The following is a 9,384-nucleotide window of genomic DNA, read 5'->3' on the forward strand; positions in this document are numbered from 1 at the left end:
CTGTACTTTGTTCTCATTTATAGTTGCTACTTCTCCCAGGAAGTGATTTCATATCAAAAAGCTGATATAGACCTTTACTATCATTAAAGTGGAACTTCGCTCTACCAATCAAGTAGAGCTACATGAATCATTTGCCCCTACTCAAGATGGCCATGGCCAGAAGTGCCAAGAAGGTTTTTTTTTTAAAGTGATTTCTCAACAAAATAAAGCATGGAGACATGGATGGGCAGGGAGTTTGCGTTGAATATTACAAATAAATTAAATTGTGTCTTTGATTTGTGGTGCTCAGATGCAATGAGCATCCACTTTAAATCCTAAGTTTATTTTTTTAAGGGGCAGTACTTACATTCAACAAGAAGTGTCCCTTGTGCTGGTGGCTGCTGTCTAATGCCGCGTACAGACGGTCGTTTTTTGTGATGAAAAAAAAACGACGTTTTAAAAAACGTCATTTAAAATGATCGTGTGTGGGCAAAACGTTGTTTTATGTCTTAAAAAAAACGACAAAAAAAAATTCGAACATGCTTTTTTTCAAAACGTCGTTTTTTTGTTTCACAGAAATTCACCGTGTGTAGCAAAAAACGACGTTTAAAACAACGTTTCTAAACCCGCGCATGCCCAGAAGCTAGTTATGAAGCGAGCTTCAATGGAAAAAAGTGGTGAAACGTAACCTCGCTTTGCTAGAGCATTGTGAAAAACCGATGGTGTGTAGGCAACGTCGTTTTTGAAAATTAAGTTTCAAAAACGTCGTTTTATTTCATGATTTAAAACGTCGTTTTTTTTTCATCACAAAAAAGATAGTCTGTAAGCGGCATTAGGCCCTATACACACGATCAGTCCAAACTGATGAAAACGGACTGCAGGCTGATGGTCTGATGGACTGATGGTCTGATGTGCCTACACACCATCAGTTCAAAATCCGATCGAGTCCAACGCGGTGACGTAAAACACAACGACGTGCTAAAAAAACGAAGTTCAATGCTTCCAAGCATGCGTCGACTTGATTCTGAGCATGCGCGGGTTTTGAACCGATGCTTTTGCGTACTAACCATCGGTTTTGACTGATCGGTCATCAGTCCATCAGTCCGATTTTAAAGCAAGTTTTAAAACTTTGGTCTGAAGGACAAAAGTCTGATGGGCCATACACACGGTAGGTTTGGACTGATGAAACTGAACTTCAGTCTGTTTTCATCAGTTTGGACTGATCCTGTGTACAGGGCCTCAGAACTTGCTTTAAAATCAGACTGATGGACGCCTGACCGATTAGTCAAAACCGATGGTTAGTACGCAAAAGCATCGGTTCAAAACCCGCGCATGCTCAGAATCAAGTCGACGCATGCTTGGAAGCATTGAACTTTGTTTTTTTCAGCACGTCGTTGTGTTTTACGTCACCGCTTTGGACTCGATCGGTTTTTGAACTGATGGTGTGTACGCACATCAGACCATCAGTCCGTTTTCATCAGTTTGGACTGATCGTGTGTACAAGGCCTAAGTTGGAATCTTCTGTTCTCTGCCCCCAACCTCAATACTGTTGCGGAAGGGGTTAATATAGCTGCTGGACCTGTCAAAGACACTCATCAATAGTGTTGACTATGCCCGCCCTTTCTTTCCTCCTTTTCCATTTACAGAAGTTGTTCTATCACTTCCATCAATGAAATGTGCTGGAGAAGGCAGGCCTTTCATTCATCTGGACATCCTCCATTCATAAATCGCTTTTCATTACTGAAAACTATAGTACAGCATCTAAGAATGGATAAGGAGGGGCGGAAAGGACAGCCATAGTCCTCATTCTTGATGAGTGCCTATGAAAGTCCAGTGGCACCAGAGAGCATACCTCCCGACTGTCCCTGATTTTGAGGGACTGTCCCTGATTTGAAGCAATGTCCCTCTGTCCCTCTTTCCTCCTCATTTCTTCCCCATTTTGGTCTGATCTATATAGATGTATATAAAATTCACTTTTTATCTATAAAAAAGTGTTTTCCGGCTCTTAACCTTTCATCTGATTTCTAAATTGCTGCATTTGTAAATTCCAAAAGCCAATATAAATAAATAGTAATGGTAAAAAAAAGTAACCAACCATGTTAGTTTTTTTTGTACAATTCTCCTTAAAGCGGTGGTTCACCCTCCATAGCAACATTTTAGCATAAAATGAGGCATAGTAGCGCGAGCTACAGTATGCCTGTCTTGATTTTTTTCGCCCGGTACTCACTGTGCAATCCTACATTGAAGATTCCGTCTCCCCGCGGGGAATGGGCGTTCCTATCCAGACGGAGGATGATTGACGGCCGGCTCTGGCACGTCACGCTCCCCGAAGACAGCCGGAGTAGGTCTCGGCTCTTCACGGCGCTATACGGCGCCTGCGCACAGACTATGTGCAGGCGCCGTGAAGAGCCAAGCCTATTTCGGCTATTTCCGGAGAAGCGTGACGTGCCAGAGCCGGCCATCAATCATCCTCCGTCTGGATAGGAACGCCCATTCCCCGCTGGGAGTCGGAATCTTCTATAGAGGATTGCACTGTGAGTACCGGGCGAACCCCCGCTTTAAGGGGGAGTTTTTTTTCCTATACCTGCATACTTTTGCTGAAAGGTGTCCCTCATTCTCATCTCAAAAAGTTGGGAGGTATGCCAGAGGGTGTTTTTTTTTTGTGGGTGGGGAAGACAGAGGATTTCAGAATCTAACAAAGACAGCCAGCAACAGCACAAAGGACACTTCTGATTAAGTAAGTACTGTCCCTTGTGCTGATTAAGAAAAGGATAGGGAATGGTTAAAAGATATTTTTTTGGAGGACATTTTGCTTCCTTTTCAGTAGGTACAACCTGAAGTTAAAGGAGACATCTCTAAACTGAGAGCAATTCTTTCTTATGCCCCGTACACACGTGCAGGATTTCCAACGGGAAAAGCTCCAGTCGGAAATCCCGAGGGGAAAGCCGAGAACCTGCTCGGTCAGTCTTTCCCCTAAACACGGCCGGTTTTCCCAACAGGAAAACTGTGATGGAGCTTTGGTCGGGAATCCCAGCCGTGTGTATGCTCCATCACAGTTTTTCTCATAGGAAAATTGCCAAAAGTCGCCAGGCAAAAGTCCGCGGGGAAAAAAGAGAGCTGGTTCTCTTTTTTTGTCCGGCGGTTTTTGGGCAGTTTACACACGGCCGGGATTCCCGGCCAAAAGTTTGCCTTGCAGTTTTCCTGTCGGGAAAACTGGCCGTGTGTACGAGGCTTTAGGCTGTTTTCACTGCGGCAAGTATCTCCATTGGAAGACCTCCCCTCTATTCCTTTTTCAAAAGATATTCCCTCATTTTCAACACCAATAACAGGGGTCATCAGGACAAATCAAAAGGGCAATAAACACCTTTACTCTTCCCTATCAAAAATAAAAAAAATAAAATAAAAAAAGACTTTGTAATAAACCTGTATCTAGTACAGCTTCTAGACCCTTTTAATATTATACTGCACCTAGGCCCTTTTATTATCATGCTGTCTGTTTATAACAGAAATTACAAAATAATTTCCTAAAGTACCATTACTATTTTCTTTATAGGTTTTTCAGTTATTAATATAAGAAAAAGACAGTCATTGTATTAGAAGAAGCTTCTTCTAATACAATGACTGGCTTTTTCTTATATTAATAACTAAAAAACATATATAAAAAAAATAGTAGTGTCCGTTTTTAAAATACGGAACAAACTAACAGAACATGCAAATTCTTTGAACTACTATTTGAGCTCTTGGAATTAAATTTACATCAATACAATAAATAATAAAATGAAAAAAATACAAAATACAATGGATTGCAGATTTGTACGTTGTACATAGAATTATTGTATTGTATAGTCCGATTTGCATCCCCTTTTTTAAAATTTTGTATTTGTTGTGAAGTGAGATAGGGCTCCATATATATGGTGTGCCTTTGTTATATGTACTGCTCAGCGGCCAGTTGTCACAAGAAATACTGACTCAGCCATAGGACCTTACTGAAGATTAAGGCCCCATGTATACTGCTGCTGCTAAACAGTTGGCAGTTGGACACTTTTTTCAACTCATTCAATGTTATCTTATGTGTACAGGTTCATTTACTGACGTTTTTCAGGCAGTTGCGTTTATAGGCCTTTTTTAAGGCAAAAAAATTAGTTCAGACTCAGAACTTTTCGACGTTTCAGACGCCAAAACGCAGCGACTAGCATTTCGTTTATAGGCATTTTTTGTTTTTGGCCATTTAAAAAATATATATATATATATATATATATTGTTTTTTTAATGCTTCTAAATGCAAACGTGGCAAAATGCTGCTAAACACGGCAAAACGGATGTTTTAAACGTGGGTTAAGCCTCGTACACACGATCAGTCTATCCGATGAGAACGGTCTGAAGGACCGTTGTCATCGCTTAACCGATGAAGCTGACTGATGGTCCGTCACGCCCAGGGCCGGATTTGCTCTCCCTGCCGCCCCATGGCCAGGTTCCGCAAAGCACCCCTTCCCCACCAACCGAACCCCCCCCCCCCATATCAACGGAGAATGGCAACCAGATGGCAGGGGCGGCAGGGTTAGTTCAAATATTTTTTGTTTCTTTTTTTTACTTTTTTATCACTTTATTTTTATTTTTTTTATTTACTTGTAGCTTGTCGTTTACTTTTTTTTTGTATAATTGTCTTATTATTTTTAATATTATTTTTCTTATTCTTTACCTTTTAAATTCCCCCACACTACATTTACTCCTGCTAGAAAGCAACTTTCCGCCCTTAACTGCATGTTCTAGACGTCGAGGGACTCTATGCCGCGGCCGCCCCGAGGCTCCCTGCTGCCCTGAGGCCTGGCCTCGGTGGCCTTGTGGGAAATCCGGGCCTGGTCGCGCCCACACACCATCGGTTAAATAACCGATCGTGTCAGAACACGTGCTGAAAAAAATGAAGTTCAATGCTTCCAAGCATGCGTCGACTTGATTCTGAGCATGCATGGATTTTTAACCGATGGTCGTGCCTACTAACGATCGGTTTTGACCTATCGGTTAGGAATCCATCGGTTAAATTTAAAGCAAGTTGGCTTTTTTTTTAACCGATGGTTAAATAACCTATGGGGCCCACACACGATCGGTTTTGACTGATGAAAACGGTCCATCAGACCATTGTCCTCTGGTTAACCTATCGTGTGTACGAGACCTTAATGTCTGTCAAGTTAAATTGTTCAGGAGAGGTTGTAAAACGTCCCGTGTACATGAAGCCTAATTGGATTGCATAGTTTTGTAGCTGGTAATAGTTCCAACTGTAAACCTGTTATCAGGAGACATTTGTGGTTTGGTTGTGTTAATGATTAACTTGGCACACCTTTGTCTGGAACTTTCTCCAGCTAGTTAGCATTATAGAGAACTGTAAAAAAAAGCTTTATATTTTGACACCCTGAGAGCCTACATTACGGTAACAATAACTCAAATAAAACAATATATTTAAAGTTGATGCTTTGAGGCCAGCTGCGAAATATGCCAAGTATATAATGGCAAATACCAGTACTTTATGTGGAATAAAATAATGGCATCGACAAGCCCAACATAGGGGCATCCATATTCATTCACACATTTTTTACATATAACATTTTGGCTACCAAATTCTTCGGCATGCCGATACATTTTTTGCCTGACAATCTTTGATTTCCTAAAGTTGATATAAAGAAAAATTGCAAGGGTGTGCTTCCGGGGACCGATTATTCGGTCTCATATATAAATATGTATAAAAGTATTTTCAAGGAATTGGTTACGTGATACGTTAGAACATCGTATTTTTGTAAGATCAGAAACAGCTGTAATGATTATTTTTACGTCTCGAGCAGTTGAACTATGCATGTTATTAGGTTCACTGTGTTGGGATGTTACTTTGTACTACGCTGTGTTGTTGTACCAAATACCTTCATACCTAAATAAAAGATAAAAAAAAAAGGACCTAGCAGGGTATTCTCCAGCTATATAGCCCACACAGTAGAAATTAGCCTCAGAATTATTTGCTGAGTTCTAGTGGTCACATGACCTCTACTATGCAAGTCCTGTGCACTTCTTGGGCTGGGTGGATTAGAAGTAGTGGCAGCAAATGTGTGTTCGTGATATTGCTGCTGTGCACGTCCCACTAAAGTAGGTGTAATGGGAGAGACTACAGGAAGGAAGCATATAAGGGTGACAATATTGTAGTTGAATGACATTGTGAATGTCACCCTGCCAACACTATCTTTGCTCAATGGGTGGATAGAAATATAAGACTGATAATGCAATTCTTTATAAGATTATTCAAAAGAACTTTATAGGTTGGACTTGATTGACTTGTGTCTTTTTTCAACCTCACCTACTATGTAACCTTATTGTGGCATGTCGCAGGAGCAAGCATATATATAAATTACGTTTTTGGGTTGACATACACTTTAACTGCAAATAATAGTTTTTAATCATCATTTTCTAAACCATATTATTTATAGAGCTTTTACATTCTGAAAAAGACTGTTGAGTTTTGTACACACGACCGAGTTTCTCAGCAAAAACCAGCAAGAAACTTGCTGTTTTTTTTGCCGAGGAAACCGGTCGCGTGTACATTTTTCGACAAGGAAACTGTCGAGTATCTTGTCGAGCCAAAAAGAGAGCATGTCTTATTTTTCCTCGACGGGAATGGAGAAACTTGCCTTGTCGAGTTACTCGACAGCCTAACAAGGAACTCGACGAGCAAAACGATGTGTTTCGCCCGTCGAGTTCCTCGGTCGTGTGTACGAGGCTTCACACTTGATTCTTTATGTACAAATTAAGATCTAAAATGATGCAATTATATAAAAAATGTACACTCCATTATTCATAAATATGTATACCTGTTTGCTTGCTCTTACAATTGAGATATACTGTTATATCTATTATATTTTAGAGCACTTTTACGCAGTGCTCAACATTAAACGTGATTTCAGCATGATCTACAATCGGCGCATTTAGTTCTACATTAAATTAGTGAATGCTATTTTGTTATAACTGGATTTGAATGTCCTTCAGGCCACCTGCATTTTTACTTACATTTCTTTTAGTGTACTGATAGATAGACAGAAATTTATTTCATTGATGAAGTGTAATGCATTGCAAGTCCTTCGATGTGATCAACAGTTAAGAAGGTTAATGTTGTCTATGAATGAATGAATGAATGACTTTTATAGCGCTACAAATGCGAACTGAATCGCCTCTGGGCGCTTTTCCAGCCAGTGTATGCTTGGCTGGTGCAGTCATTTTACCCCGTAGGATCTCGACACACTAGGGACACAGTCTTACACACAGATATACATATATATATATATACTGGGCCAATTTTGGACAAGATCCAATTTACCTACCAGCTTTTATTATGTAAAAGCAAGCACTGTAATGAAAAAGTCAATAGAAAAGTAATACAGTAAAAAAAAAGAAAAAAAACATGTATATATATATATATATATATATATATATACTTTTGTTTTAGTTTTTTTAAGAAAGCACTTCGAATGAACATGATATAATCACTGAATTTTGTGACAACAATGCCTAAAGTGCCCATAAATGTGTAGAGTATATATTGAGTAGTTATTTTTTTTTGTAATCTTTGTTAATAATTGGAACCTGTAATGATTCTCTCTGACCACTGGATGATTATGGGTTTAGACGTAGCTCAGTTGGGATGACAGATGTGATTATTTTTTTTTTTTTTACATTGCATTGGTGAGTATATGTGGTTGTCCTACAAATATTCCTGCTGTACCCCAAAAAATAGATTGTCCATTTTTGTTACATTTTATCAGCACTGCTGATGGTCAGATTTTCACTCTAATGCCGCGTACACACCATCACTTTATGTGATGAAAAAAAATGAAATTTTTAAAAACGTCAATTTAAATGACCGTGTGTGGGGGGAAAACGTTGTTTTATGTCTTGTGAAAAAACGACGAGCATGCTTCAATTTTATGTGTCGTTTTTCAAAACCGTGTGTAGCAAAAAACGAAGTTTTTAAACCCGCGCATGCCCAGAAGCTAGTTATGAAGCGAGCTTCAATGGAAAAAAGTGGTGAACGTAACTTCGCTTTGCTAGAGCATTGTTTTTGAAAATTGAAGTTTCAAAAATGTCGTTTTTTACTTCACAGAAAATTTCGTTTTTTTCCATCACATAAAGAGATGGTGTGTACGCGGCATTAGGCTAGCTAAAGTACTAGAAATATTGGGCTGTCTGCTCTGTCTGTGTATTACCAGATTCAATCTTCAGGCTGAGTTCACACTATTGCGAATTGGATGTGTGTTTCCCTGCATCCAAATCGCATAGCAGGAGATTGTCACCGGCTCTCTATGGAGTCAGTTAACATCTCCGCAGCGGCTCCGGTGCAAATTGCACAGGAGTCCTGTGTGTCTTTTGGTCTGTTTCAGGTCCGAATTCAGCCCACAATTCAGGCTAAGGAATACCAAATGTCTATTTCACAGGTTTCGCCAACATTTAAATTAACCAGCCTATAATATGTGCATGTTCATTCTTCCATCCTCAATGCCTGTACAAGGTGCAGAGTGTAGTCCACCCCCCCGTGTGATGATGTATAGTACCTGGTGCCGGTGATGTGAGTCTGGATGGTGGCTCTCCTGTTCGGCAGGCTGGCTCAGTGCTGAATAGAGAACAGAAAAGTCTCCTATAAATACTTTGCTGAGACCTTTCCTGTGTAAACTGAAGGAGCTCTATAAACCCGCCCATTACACACACATTGTCTGGGCTTATCACTACTACTAACAACTGTGAGCTTCCACCTTTGGACCTCCTAATATTAGTTCATTGATTTATCAGATGACTTGCAGCATACACATCTCAGCATTTTCCATTTTTATTTCCTATTATATAAATGATCTTTTTGTCCTCTGAAAATCACATGTAGATCAATGCTTTCCTTTCCTTGTTATGTTGCTTCTTAGGAAATATTAAGCAAGTTATGTTTTTTTTTTCCTGTGTGTAAAGACTAGAAATCTTGGGCTGCTATTAACCACTTCAATACTGGCCACTTTCACCCAGTTCTTGCCCAGGACAATTTTCAGCTTTCGGCACTTTTGCATTTTGAACGAAAATTGTGCGGTCACACAACACTGTACCCAAATGTAATGTCATCATTTTTATTTTAGACCAATAGAGCTTTCTTTTGGTGGTATTTAATCACTTTTAGTTAGTTTTTTTTTGCTAAACATACAAAACATTTTTTGGAAAAATGTTTTTCTTAGTTTCCGTAATTTTTTTTGCAAATAAGTAATTTTTCTTCTTCACTGATGGGCATTGATGAGGCTGCACTGAAGAGGAAGCATTGATGAGACGTCACTGAAGAGGAGGCACTGATGAGGTGGCACTGAAGAGGAGGCACTGATGAGGTGGCACTGAAAAGGAGGC

At 39.7% G+C, this 9,384-nt stretch overlaps 1 protein-coding gene across 1 annotated transcript in view; it reads right to left on the reverse strand.

Annotated features, from left to right (window-relative positions):
* Positions 1-8,663, reverse strand: part of CKMT1A (creatine kinase, mitochondrial 1A) — a 72,384-nt gene extending 63,721 nt beyond the window's left edge. Inside the window, exon 1 of the mRNA XM_040342507.1 lies at positions 8,562-8,663. The gene's annotated coding sequence lies outside the window, so the exon portion shown is untranslated. The remainder of the gene's footprint in view (positions 1-8,561) is intronic.
* Positions 8,664-9,384: the final 721 nt, after the last annotated feature.

Source organism: Rana temporaria, chromosome 3, assembly GCF_905171775.1.
Source record: "Rana temporaria chromosome 3, aRanTem1.1, whole genome shotgun sequence".
NCBI lineage: Eukaryota > Metazoa > Chordata > Amphibia > Anura > Ranidae > Rana > Rana temporaria.